Below are 23,867 nucleotides of genomic sequence, written 5' to 3' on the forward strand. Positions count from 1 at the left end.
GTAGCTGGGCATCCCCCCCACCTGCGTCCTCCCTGGGGCACACACACCAGCTTCCGGCATCTCCCCCGCAGACCTCTCACTCCTCATCTTCAGAACTTTGGGATAATACTAACAACAGTTACCAGCTAACAGTAGGTGGCACTGTGCCGTATACTCATATATTCATTTACCCTTTATGACAACTCCTTGAGGAGGGTACAATTATTATCCCCAGTTTACAGATGAGAAAATACAAGTTCCAGAAGAGCAGGGACTTTGAATGAATTGTTGAGCAATTCATTCATAGGATGAATTGCTTCATCCTATTGCCTCTTCCACCAGCTCTCAGAGGGAGGCACAGTGATCATCCCCCATTTTTCAGAGGGGGAAGCCGAGGCTCAGAGAAATGATGTAACTTGCCCTAGGACGTTAGGAAGAGGAAGCCTCAGGATTCAAACCCCAGTCAATGTCTCGGTGCCTTTGCTCTCTGCCAGGCCCATTGGGCACACCCTGACGAACTCCTACTCATCCTTCAAGACCCAGCTTAAGCACTGCCTCTGCTCCGAAGTCTTTCCTTCAGCCTCCCTGCTTCCCCACCCTAGGCACTTGGTTCTCCCATGTCCCCAGCCTCGGGTGCACCTTCTGTTGGGCACAAACGGCATCACCGTGCAGTCAGGTACCCACACACCTGCCCCATCCCCACTGGGCTGGGCTTCTAAGGGACAGGCATTGGCCCTAGTCTCTACCTTCCCAGACCCACTCAGGTCAATGAACATCTGTTTTGCAGCCTCTGTCTTCCTCTGCTGGTAAAAAAATTTCCATTTGCCTCTGGGCATCTTCCTTCCCGAGGCCGGTGGAGCCAAGTTCCCTCCCTAATGCCAGGGGTGACCCAGTCTGACCAATCAGCACAGTCCAGCCATCTGGCCTCAATAACCGATTCAGGAAAGTTTGTTTATGGAGGCACACACTTAGGACGTTCACCGGACCGGGAGAGGAGTCCTTTTAATCCACTGGCCCTGATGTGAGTGGTCAGCGCTGCTGGGAGCCATCACATGCTTCAGAATTGAAACAACGTGGAAGGGGGAGGATTCCCAGAGACGCTGGGGCTGAGCCCCTGGTTCCAGCTATGCCTGAAGGTAGCTGAACGGAGGGTTCGAATTTTCAATCACACTCTCCCTGCTCTCTCCTTTCCCCCCTCAGCCTTGGTGCGAAAAGAGATCATTAGAATAGGAGAAAATATTTCCAAGTTATGTATCTAAAAAGGGATTAATATCCAGAACACAGAGAACTCCTAAAATCCAACAACAAAAACAATCAACTCAGTTCAAAAATGGGCAAAGGATTTGAATAATTCAGCATTTCTCCAAAGATACACAAATGGCCAGTAAGCACACGGAAAGGTGTTCAACATCACTAATCACTAGGGAAATGTAAACCAAAACTATAACGAGATATCACTTCACACCCATTAGGATGGCTATCATCAAATAATAATAAAAATAATAATAATAAATAACAAAGGTTGGTGAGGATGTGGAGAAATGGAAAGCTCTGTATATTGCTGATGGGAATGTGAAGTGTAAAATGGTACAGCTGCTGTGGAAAACAGCGTGGAGGGTCCTCAAGAACTTAAAAATAGAATTACCATATGACCCAGCAATTACACTTCTGGATATATTTCCCCAAAAATTGAAAGCGGGGTCTCGAAGAGATATTTGTACACCCATGTTCACAGCAGCGATATTCACAATAGCTAAAACATGGAAGAACCCAAGTGTCCATTGATGGATGAATGGATAAGCAAAATGTGGTCCATCCACACAATGGAATATTATCCAGCCTTAAAAAGGGAGGAAATTCTGACACCTGCTGCACATGGATGAACCTTGAGGACCTTACGCTCAGTGAAATAAGCATCCCCAGAATACTGTATGATTGCACTTACCTGAGGTCCCTAGCGGAGTCAAATTCATAGAGACAGAAAGTAGAATGGTGGTTGCTGGGGCCTGAGGGAGTGGGGAACGAGGTGGGGTGGGGGGGTAGTGTTTAACGGGGACAGAGTTTCAGTTGGGGAAGATGAAAAGAGTTCTGGAGATGGACGGGGGTGACGGTTGCACAACAATGCGAATGCACTTCATACCACTGAACTGTCCACTTAGAAATGGATATGATGGTAAATTTTATGTCGTCTGTTTTACCACATAAAAATAAACTGGAAAAAAAAGAGAGGGGATGTCGTACCTGAGATCAGGTTACAGAAGGACTACGGCATCTGTCCTGGGTGCTGTCTCCCTTGCTCTCCCCGATGGCGGGCAGCTGCCACGCCCTGAGCCGCCCTTTGCAGAGCCCAGGCGTCAGGGACGTGACGGTGGCCTGCCACCCACAGCCGCGAGCCACTGCGTCCGTGAGACGGTGTGTGGCTGAGCGCCAGGGCGAAGGCCCCTCAGGCGAGCCTCCAGATGAGACTGTACCCCAGGAGCAACCGGAACTCAGGAAGGACCTTCAACCAGGGGCATCCAAAGTCCTGACCCACAAAGACGGCAAAATAATAAGGCTGTCATAAAAAAACAATAATAAAAGGCAAAGTACGATGACAGGTCTCTCTCTCTCTCTTACTATCCTTCTCTCTCCCTCCCTCCCCATCCTTTCATCCCTCCTCTGTCCCCTCGTCTCCCTCTCTCTTCCTCTCTCTCGGCTCCTGGGCTCCCCTGCCCATCCACAGGCCATTGCCTTCGATGCCACTCATCTGTCTGCAGGCGACACAACGCCCCACATGACGGGACTGAACGGCCCTCCCGAGTCCCCACGACCAGGAGCGAAGCTGGCGAGCCCCGCCCGAGGCTCAGCAGACACCCCCGTCCCAGCCGCTGGGGTCTGGGGTCCCTGGTCTCTTTGGGGGCTGAGCAAGTTCTTTCAGGAGAGAATGTGAGGGGGGAAGAAATGTGATGATAATTCACATTTATGGAACACTTCCTACTGCCCGGCCCCGTGCTAAACACTTTATCCCACTTAATCTTTACAACAATCCAACGAAGAAGGGATTATGACTTATCCCCCTCTTACAAATGAGGAAACGGAAGCTCACAGAGGTTACCCAAGGCCCCACGGCTAATGCCTGGATGACCAAGTTCAAGCCTGGGAGCTGGGCTCCAGCACCCACGCTCTTGGCCACGGGCCATGTTACATGCAGGCAGCTCTGAGGCCGAACGCAGGCTGGCTAGGCCAGCCCCTGCGAGAAATCCAGAGCGCTGAAGAGCCCACAGCTGCTCCTGGGATCCCTGAAGGCCCTTTAAGGCCAGTCCTGGGTGCAGCATCTCCTGCCCACGAGGGCCTGTCAGTGTACTGATTTAGACCAGAGCCCCAGGCAGGCTGGCAGCAAGTCCCCCAGAAGAGACCCTGGCTGGTAAAGTGGACAGACGCCCTAGGACCTCCCGCAGTCTGCAGCAGCAGGAGTATCCTGAACGTCCGTGGATGTGTCTGGGCCACGGAACAGAGGAGGGGCGGCAGGAGCCCCTGCTGACGGGGTCTGGGACAAGCCAGGGCCGAGAGACGCAGGGCAGCTAGCAGCTCCCCTTCCAGCCACGGGCGGAGGGCATCCACTTTGCCCAGCCGTCCAGCCCCCACCGGAGCCTGCGCACTCCACCTCCAATGGGCTGAAATCCCAGTGCCTCCGCCTGGAGCAGAGAGGGTTTGCACGAGCTCACAAGAGGAGGAGGGCGTGAGGGGCGCACCCGGGCCCACGCGCTCATCAGGAGACCTTCCTTCTCCTTCCCGACGCAGCCCCGAGACTGGCCTTACAACCCCAGCTACGTGACCAGCTCTGAACCAACTGTTATCCCCAAGGGATGGAAGACGCTGACTGCCCAGGGCTGGCGGCCTGCACAAGGGATGGAGGTGGGGTAGGATCTGCTCACCTGAACCTCACGGCCTGAGACCGGGGGAGGGGAGGCACTCCAAACCCGCTGGGGCCCCGCCACCTGGAGGCGGGTAGGAGAGGGTCCGGGTGCTGGCCCAGAACGCTGCGCTCCAGGCCGGCTCTTCTCGCTTTTAAAGGTCTGTGCTAGACCGTGCCATTCCAAGCCAGGTGTCAGAGGTAGAAGTGGGGCAGCAGGGCTGTGACCAGAGCCGGTCCCGGGAGTGTGACCTGGACGGTCGCAAGAGGCCCCATGCTCAGCAGGGCCCACCCTTGGTTTACTGCTCTGCTGTCACCACCTGGAAGTTCCTGACAATGTGTTAATAAGGGCACTGCATTTGCAAATTGTGTAGCAGGTCGTGGCCGTGAGCAGCTTCCCCTCAACACACACACAACCCCGAAGCAGTGATGGTCCAAGCTCACTGTCTCTGTGTGTACCAGGAATTCTGCCACATCCTCATGTCCCAAAGGAGGCAGACACGATGACGTCACAAGGTTTTCCCGGAGACCTGGGAAGGGGCTGTGAGATCGTCTACAAGGCTATGAAATCCAACTGCCCTGCAACTTATGGACAAGTCAGGCTTGGGGTCATGGGATCCAGTGTGTGTGTGTGTGTGTGTGTGTACGCGCGCACGCGTGTGTGCATGTGTGTGTGCACGCGCACACACATGTGTGTTTCTCTACTGGCCACCGAGAATCTGTTTTCCCTCCAGACAGAGATTCTTCATGTCTAAACCCAAGTTGGAAGAAAATCAAGGTGTGCTCTGCGACCAAAATGATTCACTTCTAATAAATCTTTAGTTTCGTTAGAAAAATCCATGAGACTTGGGCAGCATCTCCACACAGACAATTTCCCTCCGAATCTTCCAGTGACACTGACGCTCAGGGGACAGACAGGCTGTCAGCCTCCTGCAGTCCCTGGGCTGCAGCCAGGGCCCCAGGAGGGTGAGGGGCCTGGTGCCGTGACCAAGCCAGAGGCTCTTGTCCGGGAGCCGGCTCCCTCATGCCAGTCCCAGTTCCTGGCCCTGCTCTCCTTCCGCTGCTGGTGTTGGCAGAGGTTTCTACAGGGATGGTCAGCTCTGGGCCCGGACACCCCAGTTCACACGGGACCATCCCCTCCTATGCTTGCCGTCCTGGTCTCATCGTTAATATCACTGCCTTTCACGCCCCAAAAGTACCCTCTTCTGGATGATACAGTCTCCCTGGTGTGATGGTTAATTCTATGTGTCAACTCGCCTGGACCAAGGGAGGCCCAGCTCAGAAGCTGGTAGAACATTCCTTTTGGTGTGTCTGAGAGGGGGGTCTCCGGAGAGGTTAGCATTTGCATCAGAGGCTGAGCAAGGAGATGCCCCCCCAGCGTGGGTGGAGATCACACAATGTCTTGATGCCTGAACCGAACACATAAATGGAGGAAGGGATGCCCTCTCCCTGCCTGATCTGGACGTCCGTCTCCTGCCCACGGGCATCGGCCCTCCTGGTTCTTGGGCTTTGGGACTCAGACGGGGACTTGTGCCGTCCACCCTCACTTTCAGGCCCTTGCACTGAATTAAGCCCCAGCGTTCCCCGGGCTCCAGCCGGGAGCTAGCAGACCGTGGGACTCCTTGGTCTCATAATCACATGAACAAATTTCTACAGTAAGTCTCCTCTTCCGTGTCTCTCTCTGGCCTCTTGGTCCTGTTTACCTGAAGGAGCCGGACTCACACAGATGTTGGTGCTGAGCGTGGCTCTAGAGGAATAGAATTTTCAGCATGAGTTGTCTGAACCGGTTCTGGGGTTTCTGGAATCCACTCTCTCACCTGATTAGATTGAAAGATGCTAAGAGTCTATTTCCCGTAGTCAAGTGAGCGCTGACCGTCCGTGGCGTGCAGTGTTGGTAGAGACGCACAAATATCCGCATCGGCTTCTCCTTGTCACCTCATCCTTGCAAGAACCAAGGAGCTCAGGGACCGTATGTGATGCTTTGGGAGATTTTGGGAAAACCAAGGAAGAGAACGGTGTTGGTTGGTGGCTGTGACTGTCCCTGGACAAAGAGATGAGAGAAAAGGATGGTCTCGGGGCTTCGGATTCGCAGCTCCAGCCCACAGACGCCCCAAGAGCTTCGGGGTGGGCCCTGATGGAGCCCTCGTGTCCTGTGGCCCCAGAGCTGAAACTGCTGAAAATCAGACACACAACCTCGTCCTGACTGGATGGGTCACACAAGTGAACCCCCAGCCTTGCCGGCGGTGAAAGGGAGGGTATTGATTGGGGAAGAGGGGACTCTGTACGTTGGCATGGGGGCTACAGGAAGGCCCGCGTGAGGCGGGCGGGGCAGGGCCTGAGGCTCCAGCAGGCAGGAAAGCTGGCCTGTCACACGGTGTGCGGTGTGCGTCGGGCCGTGGGACCCGCGGTCCTTGTGTGAGAGACTGTCTCTCTGCTCATCTCTGTGTGTCTCTGGATTTTGTTCCGGATGTCTCTCTCTCTCTCTCTCTCTCTCTCTCTCACTGTCTCTTTCTCTCACTGTCTCTCTCTCACTGTCTCTCTCTGTCTCTGTCTGTCTCTCTGCACGTCTGATTTTGCCCCGCAGTTCTCTGACTCTGGTTGCCCCTCCCTCCCTGGCCCTCTTCGTCTCTGCTGATGTGATGAGAAATCCCTTTATCACACCACCCCTCTGCCCTGCCACGTGCCCAGGTTGGGGCCAGGCAGGTAAGGCCAGCTCTGCCCTTATCCTCTGGGTGGACACCACTGTCCGGAGGTGTTTGGACCCATCATCTGAGTGGGGGTTGAAGCTTAGAGCTCCGGGCTTGGGCAGGAGGGGAGAAGGAGGCCTCAGTGTCACCTCTTGGGACCGTCGGCCCTGGGTCCCCCCAGCTGATGGCCATCTCTGCAGTGCTCAGCCCAGCACTCTGGCTTCCTGAGACGTGAGCAAAATGCTCGTGGGAACCCAAGCCTGCCCCAACTCCAGACACTTCATCAACACCCAGATCTGGTCCCCTCTAGGGATAACAGGCAATTTGTAGTACGAGTCTGCAACTTTTCATCAAATTATTTTTGAAGACAGAGGTTGAAACCCCAGAGACAGCTCCCAGGGAGGAGGGCCGAGTGGGGTGAAGTTCCCGCTACATCGTTCTCAACTGTCTAAAAGTTCCCGCAAATTTTCTGGTCTCCTCTATGCTCTCTCCTTATTGATGTTGTTAAAGTATAATTTTTTTTAAAGGGAAGATCACTATTTTCATATATAAATATAAATAAACCTGTGTCAAAGATTTTATGGTAGTCAGTAAGTAATGGGAAAACCAGTAAGGACCTAAAAACCAGTTCAAAGGAGAATCCAAAGGCCAGCCGATCAGGACACTGACGTGAATGTCCTTAGTGAAGACACAGGCGGCTTCTGGGGGGCAGGAGGGGTGTCATGGCCACCACCACCAGGCCAAGGCATCTGCATTTCTGAGGACCAATCTACCCTACATCAATTTTCTATATTTTACGGGGCTGTAGAATAGCTCAAAGGCAATGAAAGTCACAGACACCCCCATAGAATCTGATAATCCGGGTTGGTGGCTAGAAATCTAGTTTTCCACAGAAAAGATACCCGGTAAGTCTTCTATGATTTTTTTCCCTTAACAGTTTTTGCATTAAAATATTTTGTTTCTTTTGCCCCCGATCCCTGCGAAACTTTCCTGAAATGTTCCCTTTTATTCCTGGGGCCTCCTGGACAGGCTCTCGTCAGCCTCTGCTCCTACAATTTAGAAGTCAGGACTGGCCACCTTGGGCAGGATGGAGGCGTCCTGAGGTGTCCAGCCCCATCCCCCAGTCATTTCCTGTCCTGTCTCCCCTCCCCCTCACCTCATTTCCCCCCTCATCCTCCTTTAGTTTATGTTTTTTAAAAAAACTGTGTTAAAATACACACTTCATAAAAGTTACCATTTTGACTATTTTTAAGTTCAGTGGCATTAAGCACATTCACACGGCTGTGCAACCATCACCCTCCTTGGTCTCCAGAACTTTTTCATCCTGTAAAACTGATACTCCGTCTCCATTAAAGAGTAGCCCCCCCTCTCCAGCCCCCAGCCCCTGGCACCCAGCATCCCACTCCTTGTCTCTACGGATTTGACTTAGGTAAGTACCTCACACGAGTGGAGTCTGCACTGTTTGTCTTTCTGCATCTGGCTTATTTCACGCAGAGTAATGATCTTTTCTTCTCATTTCTGCTCGGCTGAGACGTTCTGCGTTCATACTGGGAGCCTTCGAGGGAATATGGCAAGTGTGAAGATACGTCTAAAAAGAGGCGACGTGGCCAGGCCACTCGCATTAGTGCACGTGCAGCGGGAGGCTAGGGGACCACAGTCCTCTGCTTTAAATACTCATCTCCCTCTGAGCCAAAGACCTGGGAGGGGCTGGGGGTCACCCCACCCAGAGTAAATCCCATGGGTGCAAGAGGAACATGCCCTCTTTTAGCAAAGTGAGGTGCTTTACCAAAGAAGGGAGGGGGCTGCGGGGTGGCCACAGCTCCAGCAAGTGCCCCCCGAGGACGGGGGGTGCTGGGTAATGCTGGAGGAGCTGGGGGAGGAGGCGGGGACCCAATGGGACAGTCCCCACGTGGGGAAGACTCCAGGATTGGGGGAAAGGGGTTTCCACGTAACTCCTTCCAGAGGTGTTACTAAACATTAGGAATATTTATTTTTAAGGACTTTTATGACTTTTTTCAAACAACATGGCTCTAAGCAGACAGCAGGCTTTAGGGGACCCTAACGCTCACCTGGATTCTGTTAATTTGAGTGGAACCCGTGCGTGAGGGCCCGTGCCCTCTGGTTCACGGTGTGTGGCATCTCAGTGCACATTTGTTGACTTACTGTGGAATGCTGAGCCAGTCGTTCCAGTGCGATGTGATTCAAGGAGTCTGGGAAAGTGAGAAGGTCTGGCTCTGAGTCAGAGCCTGTGAGCTGAGCCCAGAGTGGAGTCCTGAGTGCCTGTGGCCTCGCCCACAGGAGGGCCATGCTGGTGGCCACTGTCCAGACCGACGGACCTGGCTGAGCCTCTGTAACGGGTCCCTGATGCCCAGGACAGCTCAACGTCCCGGATATCCTGAAGATCCAGTCAGCCCGGGATGGTTCCCTCTGTCCCAGCCAGAGTCCCAGGCAGGAGAGGCCCAGAGATCCCACCTCTGAGTGCTGGTGGCCTCGGAGGCGGCTGCGGTTCCCGGGGTCCAGGGCCCATGTGACCCCACGAGCAGAGAAAGGGGCCCCCGCCGTCTCCTCCCTGCACTGGGCCACTTCCCTGGGACTCCGGTGGCCTCTGTAGGTTGTTCCTCAGAAAACCTGCAAAGATGCAGACAGAAAACCACGGGTTAGTGACTTAGATAAAAATGTATTTGTTTCCTCCCTCCGAGAAAAGGCCAGCCAGGGCAGCAGGGCGTCCACAGGTCATGTGGTTTGCTTGCCGTGCACATTCCTTCCACGGGTTTTGGTGAAAGAACGGATTTGATGGAGGTGTAGCGTGAGGCTGCTGGACCTGCCACAGTGAAGTAAAGGAAGCCCCCCCCCCGCCCCCCAGACCCAGCAGCGTCCTCGTCAGAGCCTGTGTCTCCGCCCCGCTCCTACACTGCCTCTGCTCCACTCCACGCAGCGACCTGGCCCCTGCCGCCCCCAGCAGCCGGTCTCCTGCCTGAAATGCCCTCGAGGTAAATACTTGATGTGGCTCCTGGATCCTGAGTGGTACCCAAACAGCGCCCCTCACGTGCCTGGCATGTGGGGGAGGCACCCGGGGAAAGTGATGGCTCTTGTTATCCGTGTGCCAACAGCCCACTGCTGGGTCAGGAGGCCACGGAGAGATGACACACAGAGGGACAGCGGGGACATGTGGACACAGGACACAGAACTCAGCGTGGCAGGAGGGAGGGAGGAGGGAGGAGCAACACAGGGAGAAGAAGAAAGACAATAACATTTGTAGAAACGGGAGAAACAACAACAAAATAGCAGGTGTTTTTCTTTTTATGGTGGGGACGCTGTGAATCACCGCCCTGTCAGGTTGCCGTCTAGTGGCCATTGGAAGGATTGCATCCAAAAGTCTCACGTTTTCCCCAAAGAAATTCACCTGTGACCAGCGGATCCTGGAACATAAATTTCAGGGGCGCAATAAATATATTTTTTAAATCACTTTATCTTACAAGTTTTATTTTAATTTTTTTTATATTAATTCAAAATATAACCACGTTTGTTTTAATATAAGGCCCTGTTTCTTTGGTTCTGTTTGAATAAAACTCTCCGTGTGGTCCCTGAGGGCCCCTTTGGGTGTACACCCTGCCATCTGACCAGGAGGGTCTTAGAGGTAAATTCCTGGCCCTTCTGCCGTCAGTGGAGAGGCTTCATCGTGTATGGTTGCCAGATGAAATACTCAGTAAAATTTGAACTTCATATAAAAAAGGAATGATTTTTCAGTATAAGTATGTCCCCAACATTGCCTGGGAGAAGCCTGGAGATAAAGAATGTCAGGTCCTGTAGGACCACCGTCTGCCCCTGACTCAGAGGTGAGCTGGTTCAATGGGCCCTGAACCCCTGTATGAACGCACTTTGCTCACAGAGTCTGTCATTTTGAGCCAGAACCTTGTCAAGGTTATTAGGAGAACTGGACTTACGAGAATGATCAGGCCTCCCTGGGGGATGGACCTCAACCTGGAGCCCCAAATTCAGCAGGTGCGCAGGTGATAAGCACCTGCCCAGGTGAGGATCTTCTGTCAGTTTCTACCTCCCCTGAAGAACCGATGTGTACGCAGCAAGGGGTATTGGCAATGACACAGACGCCTCCTGGTTCTGCCAGCAGATCATCAAGGTCCATTTTGCTGTCCATCATCACCTGGCCATCTGGTCCACTGAGTCTTGTTGGCTTTGGGGAGAGTCTGAGTCGTTGTGTACTGGCCAGGCCGATACAACACGAGTGAGGACAAGAGACTTCATTCTCAGCCAATAAATCTGCATAAAGTCCACAGCTGTGCTGATTTTTATCAGGGGGCTCTTTTACCAGGCGCAGCCCAGGATTCTGTAGGGGGAGGCGAGTGCCCGCAGCCTGTCCAGCTCCACAGAGCTCTCCAGGCTGAGGCACTGTTTGCCACTTCCCTGCGGACCCACTGCCCCTGTGGTTTCACATAAACCTTTTGGCCCAATTGTCCAATTCCACGAGGGAAGTCGCATCCTGAATGCAACTGACAATCCCTTAATATCACCCAGCGTGTTGAGCTTGGTAATGTCATTTTGTCAGTGACTCAGGGCAGTGCTGCACGACCTGTTTCTCTAGAGGCCAGAAAAACAATCAGCCAAGTCAGTAATGACTTACCCATCTGGGGAATGGGCTGTCACTGACCATTTTAGTGAGGACACCTGGCCCTGAGGGTGGATCCAGCCTGGGACGGCCCCTTGTCAGTTTCCATGTCCTGGAGGCCTTACTGATCAGCCAAATGGGGCTGTTAAATGGGGACAGATGGTCTGTAACATTCCTGTCTGCAGCAAGCCCTGAGTTAACAATCCCCCATCCGCCTGGAGGGCAGCCCAGCTTGCGATGAACAGCCCACTGGGCTCGGGTAACTTAGGAGATTGGGTGGGAGTGGACACGCCCCACTGTTACGACTTGAATTCTTTGCTGAGGGTCAGACCCCCTCAGATGACAGTGACATTCTGAGCCACAAGCAGCCAAAACGCCAGGGCCCACAATGCACTCTGCTGTGGGACCACCATTGCCAGCAACCACAGTGGCCCAAAGACCCCACCCACAGGCATATCAGCACCCGTGTGTCATAGATCATCACACTCACCCCAAAATCTCCAATGTCATCCGTTTAATCCCACCCTAATGGGGACCTGGAAATATGGTCATGTGGGAACCAGCACCCAAGAGCCCCAAAAGAATCTGAATTCCCCCCATTCTGCCCTTTATCCTGATAGGAGTAGAGGGTTCCTGGTCCCAGTGGGTCCTGGAGACCTCAGTCCATCCCTGACTGTGTCAAATGCCTGAATCATTTGGGTCTGCAATGTCCCTTCCCCAAACAGACGCACCAACCTGGCTGCCTGGGGCTCCCCCGCTTCTGCCCACGTCTGCCCTTCACTCTGTACTTCATCCCTAGAGAAGGATCTCATTTCGGCAGCCCCATCAGCGGTTCTGTGCAGAGTGAGGCCAGCAAGTGACCGACCTGGTGGAGCCCCTCACAGGCCCCTACTTCCCTCTGACATCGTCCGCGACCCCTGGGACACCACGGGAACACCCCCGTGGCAGAGGGCACCTGAGCAGCCCGTCACCCTCCACCCCCAGCGCCGGCTCTGCCCTGGGGCAGCGGGCTGAGGGGCCTCGCGTCCCCACCAAGCCATGGGGTGCCTGTTGGCGACCTTGCTCACTGCACCAGTGTCCAGAAAGTGGCCTCTGTCGTCTGTCACCGGGAGCGGAAGTCTGAATGACTCTGCCCTTGGCCTCGTGGTACCCAAGACACCGAGAAAAACACCACAGGAAAGCACTGGATGGAGCCACGCAGAGAAGAGACACAGCAAGATCAGCCTCAGCAGCGGGCAAGGCCCCACGTGGAAACCGCCCCGGGGCCACTGGCCTGACGCACCCCTCCTGTGCTCATCAGAAGGCCCCTGTCCCCTCCCCTCAGGGGACAGAGAGAGCAGTGGGGTTGGCCGGGTGCCGTGTGACACAGAGCAGAGGTGACACACAGAGTCTGACCTGCGGAGAGAGATGCCCGCACGAGGGGCCGGGCCCACACAGGCTGCGGGCGAGGTGGGGATGTGCTCCAGGCCCGAGGCCCCTCCACTAGTGGCCGAGTAGGGTCGCAAGACGGCACACGTGAGACTGCCCCTCCCAACAATCCCCTTACGATCCGGCAATCCCACTTCTGGGTATAAACCCTAAAGAATTGTAATCAGGATCTTGAAGAGCTATTTGCACACCTGTGTTCACTGCAGCGCTGTTCACGATACAGAAAACACGGAAACACTTGAACATCCGTCGGTGGATGGCTGGTACGCACCGTGCGGTGTAGACATCGGTGGAACGGTGTTCAGTCTAAAGCAGAAGGAAACACTTGCTGTGCTACGTACGACGTGGATGAGCTGTGAGGACACCGTGCTGAGTGAAACGAGCCCGACACGAAGCACAGATACGGCGAGAGCCCGCTCCGTGAGGATGCGCGGTCACCAAAGTCTCAGCAAGTTCGACGGTGGGCCGGGGGAGGAGGACTTGCTCCATGCGTAGAGTTTCAGTCTTTCCAGGTGAGAAAGTTCCAGAGATCAGATGCACAGCGATATACATAGAGACAACACCACTGCACTGCACACTTAAACATGGTCTGGATGGTTTTGTGTTATGTGTTTTTATCACAATTAAAAAAAGAAATAAGAACCTCCACTTATTTGTCCAAAAACTGCTGCTTTCAGACCCCCGGGTAGCACTCGTTACTTCTGTGTACCATGGCCTCCTAGGCTGTGCACGTCCCAATTCACAGAACCTTCGACTATATTAGGCTACGTGGCAAAGGGCAATCAAGTTCGCAATGAGTTAGGTTGGCTGATGAGTGGACTTCGAATGGGGAGACGGTCATGGATTATGGGGTGAGGCCAGTCAGCACGCGGAGCCTTCAAAGTGGAAGAAGGAGGTCAGAGGAGGTCAGAGGGGGTCAGAGGGGGTCAGAGGGGGTCAGAGGAGGTCAGAGGGGGTCAGAGGGGGTCAGAGGAGGTCAGAGGGGGTCAGAGGGGGTCAGAGGAGGTCAGAGGGAACCGTCCTGTGCCGTGAGCTGCATTTTCTCCACCGCCCCGGCCCCCCACCCCGAATATTCACTGACGCCCTAACTCCCGTGACTGTGTCAGGATATAGGGACTTCAGGGGGTAATTAGGTTAAATGAGGTCAGAGGGGCGGGGGCCCCAATCTGTGGCTTTGTGAGAAGAGGCAGAGAGGGAGATCTCAGTCTCTGCCCCACGTGAGGACCGTGGGAAGGGAAACACAGCTGGCCAGGAAGAGAGGCCTCCCCAGAAACCAACCCTGGCGGCACCTTGATCTTGGATTCCAGCCTCCAGAACTGCGAGAAAAGAAATGTCCGTGGTTTAAGCCCCCAGCCTATGGCTTTGTGTTGTTTCAGTCCGAGCTGACCGAGACAGCCCGCTTGCTGGCTTTGACAATGGAGGAAGAGGTCAGGAACCAAGGAATGTAGGTGGATGTTAGCAGCTGGAAAAGATTCTCTCCCCAGAACCCCAGGAAGGAGCAGAGCCCTGCCCACACCTGGACTCCAGCCCCGCGAGACCCACGTCAGGCCCGTACGCAATACAGCTGCAAGACAAGAGATCTGTGGTGTTGTAAGTCACTAACTTTGAGGCAGCAATAGGAAACTCAGACATATATCAGGATCGAATACATACATCACGAGTCTGGTCTTTTCCTAACCCTAACTTCCATGGTTTTATAGAGTCTATCACATCCTCTTAACCTTTCCAGAACTTTGCAGACTAACGAGTCCAGTTGTTTTTAAAGTCTTTTATAATGACCCCTCGTTGTTTGAGATCTCTTTCCCCAGGTCATCTTTCTCTTCCTTTGCCCCTGGACATAGATGACGAACACTGGTGCAGAACTGAAGGTTCAGCTGTATCAGGCTTTGGGATGAGGTCATCACGGTTTTGGCTTTGTTTCCCCAATTGACTCCGTTATGGTGCTTACCCAGATGTTGTTAGCTGTGCTGGCTGTGGCGGATGAAACCCATGTCTGTGGGAACACTATACAATGGCTCTTTACTGTCTTTGTAACTGATTTCTCACAGTTATCTTTGTAGAGTCTGGGTTGTGTATCCCCTAAATGTAATAGGCTCATCTGCCATCTTTTAGTTGGTTCACAGCGCCTGGAGGAATTTGCATGCATTTTGCCACCCGGAGGAACTTTACATCACCTGTGAGGCTGGCTATTTACCAGCACGTTCTCTGTTTAAACACACTGCTATACGATTTTTTAGTAGACACCAGCCCTTCCACTCAATACTTAATCATGTTTCATCCAAGACAAAGTCAGTTCATGTCCATGGAGTTGTCTGGCCCTAATCTAGTCCCAGATATGACTTCTCCTTTCTCTAGCTCCTCATAGATACCCTGCCCCACGGCCACCACTGGTAACTTACTAATAGTCTCCCCATGTGTTTTACATATGTTGAATCTATGTTATTAGGCGCATATACATTTACATCGTCGCACCTTCCTGGTGCACTGACCCTTTCATTGTAGTGACATGACTCTATCTCTAGTAATGTGTCCTAAGTTAAAGTTTACTCTGCCTGATAACTAGTACCAGTATAGATAAGCCAACTTTCTTTTGGTTAGTATTTACATTCATCTTTTTCCAAGAGTTCACTTCACACTTTCTCTGCCCTTAGGTTTAAGTAGTTTATCTTGAAAGCAGCAACAAGTTTGTTTTTTTCTTCCAGTCTGGCAATCTTTGTCTTTTAATTGGATTATTTAATACATTGCTGTCAAATAAAACTGATAACATCTTTGGACTTACTTTTTATCCTCTTACTATTGCTTTTCTTTTGGTCCTACATTGATTATCTTCACTTATCCTCTTCATTCTCACCTTTAAAAATCAATCAAGTGTGTGATATATTCCATTTTGTCCCGCTAAGAGCTTGGTGGTTCTAAATTATTTTACTATTATTTCAAGCTAAAATAAATGGTCCTTGTGGAACGAATTATAAATCCAGCTTTGAAGTCTAGAAGGCATTCAATCAAGAAGGTGTTGGTTCTGAAGCATCTTTTGGGGGCCGAGTGAGGGCAGGCAGTGGCAATTTGGGTGAATTTTCTGGTTTGTGGTTTGAATGAGTCTGGTGGTAGCACTGGTTGTTCTCGTGAACTCTTGAGTGGCCCGCACAGCAGCAGGTATGAGAATTGTCCACACATTTGATCTGTTGTGGTGACTTCTCTGAAGTTTATATTAAGTCATTTGGCTTGTAGGGCTTTGGGGAAAAGGCAGTTTTAGATTTTAGTGATTCCAAGTCAGCAGGATGAGAGAAAAACTGAAAACCTTATAAGGCATCCAAAGAGTAAACATCACTCAAGGACTTTACCTCCTCTTCCGGGGAGGGGCTTAGTGCATTGCCGGTGGAGGACACCTAACTTAGATGGTTGTCTTGGGCAGGTACGAAGTTTTGTGACTGTCATAAAAAAGAATTCCAGAAGTCCGTCACTGGGGTGGGGTCAAAGGGCATGGTAATTGTTATTTTTCATGCTCCTTAGCAAAAGTGCCATCACCTGCGATCCAAGGAAATGATCTTGTCCTTGATATTTACCAGTGATTCTGATAGGAAGGAAACAAGAGGGGTAAGAGGAGCGGAGAGAGCGTGGAGCGCCATCAGGAGGCCAACGGTAAACTCCGCTTGGGCTACTGACACTCATGACCTTGGGAATAAACTTGCTGAACCTCAGTGCCCATCTCTGTAAAACGGTGGCAGCAAAGCCCATCAGTATGCTAACACATATATATGGAATCTAAGAAAAAAAAAAAAAGGTCATGAAGAACCTAGTGGCAGGATGGGAATAAAGACGCAGACCTACTAGAGAATGGACTTGAGGATACGGGGAGGGGGAAGGGTAAGATGTGACAAAGAGAGAGTGTGTCATGGACATATATACACTACCAAACGTAAAATAGATAGCTAATGGGAAGCAATCGCATAGCACAGGGAGATCAGCTCTGTGCTTTATGACCACCTAGAGGGGTGGGATAGGGAGGGCGGGAGGGAGGGAGATGCAAGAGGGAAGAGATATGGGAACATATGTATATGTATAACTGATTCACTTTGTTATAAAGCAGAAACTAACACACCATCGTAAAGCAATTATACTCCAATAAAGATGTTAAAAAAAAAAAGTTAGAAAGATACACAGTCTATAGTAAATATTCACAAATGAAAAAAAAAAAAGTTTTGGATCCAAGTTGAAGTCCTGTGCAATTCTTCTGTCAGTCACTAGAGGGACACACAGCAGCAATGAGCCTCGAAACTGAATTTCTGGGAGCTGCGGGCCCCCAGGTGGAACCGGCATCCATGACACCTGTGTCTCCCGTCTCCCGGGAGAGCAGTAAACATGCATCTAGGGGTCTGGTTGCGAGATAACAAAGTGTCTTCTCAGATGCCACCTCCAATCAATTGCAGGAGACACTGAAGATCATGTGGTTTCCTGACCCTCTGGGGAAGACGTTTGAGGATGATGGTGACGTGTCAGATGAGGGTGAGGGAGGGCCGGGGCCCGTGTGCACAGTGTCAGAGCTACTGAATATTGCCTGGGGGATGCACACTACACCAAAGACAGAACTCCCAGGAGCGCAGCCAAGGAGCAGCCCTGAGCACACACCGCTTGTGGCGGGATCTGGGGTCGGATGAGGGTGTCAGGGTCAAGGCAGAGGCGTTCTGTAGGTGCTGGAACACAGCAGGGACGCTGCAGAGACAATGCCACTCATGTCCCTGAACGGAGGACCCCAGAGGCGGGAGACGTGAGCCCACGGGGAGGGGCAGTCTGTCCACTTATCCTGGTTCTCTTGCTTTACCTCTTAAAAGAGGGTTTCACAGTTTATTCCCTAAAATAGGGATGTTTGTTTTGATGCAACAGTAATGCTCCTTTTAGTTTTCTGTTTCAAGTTAAGAGATGCCCCGAGATTTGTCCTGTGGCTTCACACGTGCCCAGGACAGGGCCAAAGCCCCTGAGGGTGAGCGGCCCCAGGACAGGGGCTGGGCAGGCTGTGGGTACACCAGCCTCCCCCCCAGGCCCCCTCCCTGACTGACCCTTGTATTCAACCCCTGTGCCTCCCCTTTCTCACCTGTCCTTGAATTTGTGGGCACGATGAGCCCTGGAGGCCTCTCTGCTCAGAGAAGGAATTTGAGTGCATATGTACCAGTGATGATTGACTGACACGTGAGCTTCCCTTTAGAGAACCTGCCTTGTGCAAGAACTTTGGATGCAGGCACCTCACCCACTCCATCCTCCCTAAATTGATGGGAACCAGGGCTCCTCAGAGAAAGGGCTGAGTCCACTTCTGGGGCAGGAGATGCATAGCTGAGCCTCGAACATCTGGTCACCCCAGGAGGCAAGGACGCTCTTAAAGTCTCTGAGTCCTGGGGATACGGGCTGACCCGAAGAGGCTCCCACTGGCCTCAATGAGACAGATGACCACCCGGAAGAATAATGGGGGCAGTGGCTGAATACATCAAGTCTATAAAATGCCATGAGTTTACAAGGGGAAAAAAAACCTTTCAAATTGCTAGGACATCAACTCTGTATTATGAAAATAGATTAAGGGAAAAAATGAAGCATTTATCCTCCTGTTCCTATAAAAACCATATTCCAGAATAACCAAGTAGTTGATGAGGAAGAGTTCTCCGTGTTCTTATAAATAGAATTCCAGCTTAAAAATGCCAAGGGAATGATGTGATTAGAATACCGTCGTTTTGCAATTTCTAGTGAAGCGATGGAGCTAGGCATAGTCAGAAGCCCCTGCTCACACCATCCGGTGAAATGTGGACGGGCAAATTTCATGATGAAAGGACCCGATTCCACCGACCAAGTGGGACAGCCCAAAGGAGACCCCCTGATATTCTCTGCCTCTGGATGGGACGTAGTGGGATTCACACCTGCCTCACCCAGAGGTCTTTCCCGAAGACTCAGACCTGAGACTGATGGAGCCTCTCAGTCTAACGACCAGTTCCCAGGAATGCAGGGCGCTAGGGCAGTTAAACCAGACCTGGGGCTCCTATTGCAGGACAAATATTCAATTTCTTCAAAAGATAAATGCCATACCCACCCCCCCAAATAACAACGAACCTTGCAAACAAAAATGAGGAAAGCAAGAAACTCCATAGGTGGAAAGACACGTTAGAGACATTTTATCCAACACAAATGTGCTGATCTTGTTTGGATGTGAGTTTGAACAAAGCAACTGCAAAGAGGCATTTTGAGATAATCAAGAAGTAATAAAAGCGGAACTGGCTTATATAGTACCAAGGGATTGGTGGTATTTTGTTAGGTGTGACCATGCGACGGTGACTATGTCGAAGGATTTAATGAGTCCTTTTCTGGAAGAGACACGTATTGGATTATTTTCAGGTGAATCCAAAAGTGTTTGGGATTTGCTTTAAGATACTTTAAGAAAACAGGGTTGTAGGTAGGATGGATGTAACAAAATTGGCCAAATATTAGACACTATTGCGACTTAGGGCACCTGGAGGTTCATTTTCCTATTGTCCTTACTCCCGTGGGGCTTCAGCTTTTCCAGAACAAACAGGAATATTTATGCTCCTGTGCTTTTCTCAGGGAAGCCTCAGGAATCCTGAATATGATCACGCTTCCCTCTAGTGGTGGCTGGGAAGAATGAAGCCGAGATTCTGCAAACTTGCGTCAGAATCTCTCATAAGGGATACGCCAGGGCACCAGGTGGGCCAGGGGAGAGGGGATGGTTTTGCTGAATCTTTCAGTCACTGAACTTTCCATATTAATTGTTACGTAGTGATTCCAAATTAATTGCCTGTATAAGGACGTTTGGTTAAAAAAATTAAAATGCGTATATCTTCTTTGGAGAAATGTCTATTTAGGTCTTCTGCCCATTTTTGGATTGGGTTGTTTGTTTTTATATTATTGAGCTGCATGAGCTGCTTGTAAATTTTGGCGATTAATCCTTTGTCAGTTGCTTCATTTGCAAATATTTTCTCCCATTCTGAGGGTGGTCTTTTGGTCTTGTTTATGGTTTCCTTTGCCGTGCAAAAGCTTTCAAGTTTCATTAGGTCCCATTTATTTATTTTTGTTTTTATTTCCATTTCTCTAGGAGCTGGGTCAAATACAGCCACTATGGAGAACAGTATGGAGGTTCCTTAAAAAACTAAAAATAGAACTACCATACGACCCAGCAATCCCACTACTGGGTATATACCCTGAGAAAACCATAATTCAAAAAGAGTCATGTACCACAATGTTCATTGCAGCTCTATTTACAATAGCCAGGACATGGAAGCAACCTAAGTGTCCATCATCAGATGAATGGATAAAGAAGATGTGGCACATATATACAATGGAATATTACTCAGCCATAAAAGGAAAAGAAATTGAGTTATTTGTAGTGAGGTGGATGGAGTTAGAGTCTGTCATACAGAGTGAAGTAAGTCAGAAAGAGAAAAACAAATACAGTATGCTAACACATATATATGGAATCTAAGGGAAAAAAAAAAAGGTCATGAAGAAACTAGGGGCAAGATGGGAATAAAGACGCAGACCTACTAGAGAATGGACTTGAGGATATGGGGAGGGGGAAGGGTAAGTGGTGACAAAGTGAGAGAGTGGCATGGACATATATACACTACCAAACGTAAAATAGATAGCTAGTGGGAAGCAGCCGCATAGCACAGGGAGGTCAGCTCCGTGGTTTGTGACCACCTAGAGGGGTGGGCTAGGGAGGATGGGAGGGAGGGAGACACAAGAGGGAAGAGATATGGGAACATATGTGTATGTATAACTGATTCACTTTGTTATAAAGCAGAAACTAACGCACCATTGTAAAGCAATTATACTCCAATAAAGATGTTAAAAAAAAATTAAAATGCAATTTAAAATTTTCAAACGCTCAAGGTAAACGATGCACAGGGTTTGGACCCCGACTTCACATAACCCCCAAACCCGGCCGCGGACCCCGTGGTTGGTGAGCGACCCCTGCACTGAGAGCCACGAGCTCAGAGCCCACGTGCGCCACCCTGTGTGTCCCGGGACCTGGTGGGTGACCCGAGCCTTGCCCAGGACCGTTTCACGGCCAGACCCTTGTCTGTATTCACTGTTCCCCACCCCTGTCTCTCTGCTCTCATTTATGTGACACTCTGAGCCCCTGTAGCCGTCTGTGGGAAGGAAGGAGCGTGAACCAACACCTAGCAATGCGAGTGTGATTATAAATTAGCTTCCACTTGCTTAAGACCCTGTGTGATGTCACAGCCGCACGGAAGGTGGAGGCCCCTTGTCCACTTGTGAGGGGACACAGGTGCTCGGAGAGGCCACAGGGAAACAGAGCTCCTGAGCCGCAGTAAGATCCAGGCAAAGTGTTTCCCGGGGTCCGCCCTCCTGGGTGTCAAGGGACCAGCACATCCTCAGAGCAGGGAGCTACCTGGGCTCGTGCTGGGGCTCCGTCCCAGCCCCAGGGAGCGGCTGCCTGCGGCCCGAGGCGTGAGCTGCCCCCAGGCCCCTGGGGGGGACCCTTATGATGCTCTAGCGTCGCAAGGGCCCAGAAGGCCGAGAGGAGAATGACAGGAGCATCGTCACGACACATGGAGAAGCGGGATTTCTCTAGAGCACTTAGGTCGCTTTTACCTGATGGTAAAATTGGGTCACTCAGTCGTTCTCAAATTCACATTTGCAGACCCGACCAAGACACAGGGGAGTGTCTGGGGTGAAAAAAATGTGAGCTGCTTACAAGGGAAATTTTTCATATTGCTAGGGGGTTATTTCTGCGATGTAAAGCGTGAAAAAAAGAGAGCAGCAAAGCCAGCTTTAGCAGCCTAGTGACAAAACCCCACTGTTGCAGTGCGAATGCGCTATTGAACGAGATCTGCATATTTCAGAATTTTATATTCTTAAATGGAAGTTTTTCAACCTCATGCCCTCAAGCATGGTCTCAGGGACTTTGAGAATTTGTTTCCTTTAAAATGAACTTGGGGGCTTCCCTGGTGGCGCAGTGGTTGAGAATCTGCCTGCCAATGCAAGGGACACGGGTTCGAGCCCTGGTCTGGGAAGATCCCACATGCCGCGGAGCAACTAGGCCCGTGAGCCACAACTACTGAGCCTGCGCGTCTGGAGCTTGTGCTCCGCAACAAGAGAGGCCGCGACAGTGAGAGGCCCGCGCACCACGATGAAGAGTGGCCCCCGCTTGCCACAACTAGAGAAAGCCCTCGTGCAGAAACGAAGACCCAACACAGCCAAAAATTAAAAAAATATATAAATAAATTAATTAATTAAATTAAAAAAAAAATGAACTTGGCTCAGGTTAGAAAAACACAGCAGGGCTTCCTGCTAGAAACACATTCTATTCCTCAATTTTTCTCTAAAACTGCCGTTTTCAAACATTTTGGTCTTATGACCCCTTTGCACTCTCAAAAAATGTTGAGAATCCCAAAGAGCTTTTGTTCATGCAGAATAGATAAATAGAGAAATGGGTAGATAGATTTACTGTATTTAATATAAAAACGTATAATTTAAAAATGTTTATGTATTAATAAAAATAATACTAATAGACCTAATACATTGCTGGTCAGAAGGTAAATGGTGCAGCCACTTTGGAAAACAGCCTGGTAGCACCTTATATAGTTAAACATACACTGATCACAGACCCGGCAATTCCACCTCTAGGTGTTTATCCAATGGAAACGAAAACATACATACACACAAAACATGTAGGTGTATTATTCACACTCTGCATTATTCATAATAGCCCCAGATGGAAAGAAATCCAAATCTCCAGCAACTGGCGAATAGATAACCAAATTGTGGCACATCCCAGCCAACTCAGCAATAAAAATGAACAAAAGATTAATTCATACACTAACATGAATGAATCTCAAAAACCTCATATATCAAATATATACAGAAGCCCTAAAATCTGACAATTCAAGCAAACCCTGAAGTTTAAGAAACAAGCTAAGGATATAGACAGAAAATTCACAGAACAAGAAATGCAAATGGTCCTTGATCCTATGAACAGGTACTCAGCCTGATTTATAATATGAGAAATATAAATTAAAATTGCACCAAGACACAGTCACTTAACAAACTGAAAAAGCAGCTTGCAACATGCTCTGTGGTTGATACTGTGGAGAAACTGACACTCTCTAATGTCCCTGCTGGGAAGCCAATTCCTGGGAAAGGGGAGTGAAGCGACTTGTAGGACAGTCCTGTGTGCGTTTACCCCCCGACCTATTGATCTCACTTCTAGGACTGTCCCCAAAGACACACAGGAAAAAATATCAAAAGAGGAATGCAAAAGGGACAGGTAAATACGTCCACATAAACACTTATATTATCACAATGAAACAATGTAAATATAGCCAAAATCTAATAAACTGGGTGACTAGTGGAGGAGGGGACAGTTAGGATGGAGAAGACAAAGATGCCACTCAAGTTCCCTGGCTGTCATTTTTATATCATTTTGATTTGGGTACCATGTAAATGTTTTTGCATAATTAAAAAAGGATTACATTTAAAAAGGAAAACAATCTTTAACATTTGAAAAGGATAAAATAGATAACCGACAAAGACCTACTGAGTAGCACAGGGAACTCTACTCAATATTCTATAAAAACCCAAATGGAAAAAGAATTTGAAAAAGAATAGATATATGTATATGTATAACCGAATCGCTTTGCTGTACACCTGAAACTAACACAACATTATAAATCAGCTGTAGTCCAATATAAAATTTTAAAATAAATAAATGACTACATAAATAAACAAAAATACTTAACAACAAAAAAACTTTTTTGGAAAGGAAACAAGCCTAAAATTCTATCAGACTGGTAGCATCACCACACGGAGAAAATCATTGGTTCAATTGACTTTAAAACACACTTTTAGCTATATAGTCCTAATAGGATGTATTCTGAGGACAAACACTCAAAGAAATGTCAGTCTGGGTTCATTATTGGCATGGCTATTTTGAAACTATTACAGAGGGATTGTAAGATAAAGTACACAATTATGTTAATGTTATTGTTGTTGGCAGCCATGATTTTCAGCCTTAGAGAAAAATTTTAAGTCAATGAAGCAACTCCCGAAAAAGAATAGATACATGTGTATATATAACTGAATCACTTTGCTGTACACCTGCAACTAACACAACATTGTAACCAACTACATTCCAATATATAAAAATAGAAGCAACTCCCTGCAATCTTAATGTTAAATTGAAAATATTGGTATAAACATATGTTTTCTTTATAAAATATTTTCTGTCTCCTAAAAAGAT

The 23,867-nt window shown here is 49.9% G+C and overlaps 1 protein-coding gene across 5 annotated transcripts in view; it reads right to left on the bottom strand.

Annotated features, from left to right (window-relative positions):
- PHACTR3 (phosphatase and actin regulator 3) overlaps positions 1-23,867 on the bottom strand; it is a 420,216-nt gene that overhangs the window by 234,323 nt on the left and 162,026 nt on the right. For 2 of the 5 annotated variants that reach the window (XM_082428333.1, XM_082428332.1), the window contains 2 exons: positions 8,628-9,186; positions 7,996-8,113 (listed from right to left, as the gene is read on the bottom strand). The gene's annotated coding sequence lies outside the window, so the exon portion shown is untranslated. Of the gene's footprint in view, positions 1-2,220; positions 2,482-7,995; positions 8,114-8,627; positions 9,187-23,867 lie in introns of those variants that run through there. The other 3 variants (XM_082428335.1, XM_082428334.1, XM_082428336.1) reach the window with 3 other exon arrangements.

This window comes from Balaenoptera physalus (genome assembly GCF_965194825.1).
Source record: "Balaenoptera physalus genome assembly, chromosome: 16".
Taxonomy (NCBI): Eukaryota; Metazoa; Chordata; class Mammalia; order Artiodactyla; family Balaenopteridae; genus Balaenoptera; species Balaenoptera physalus.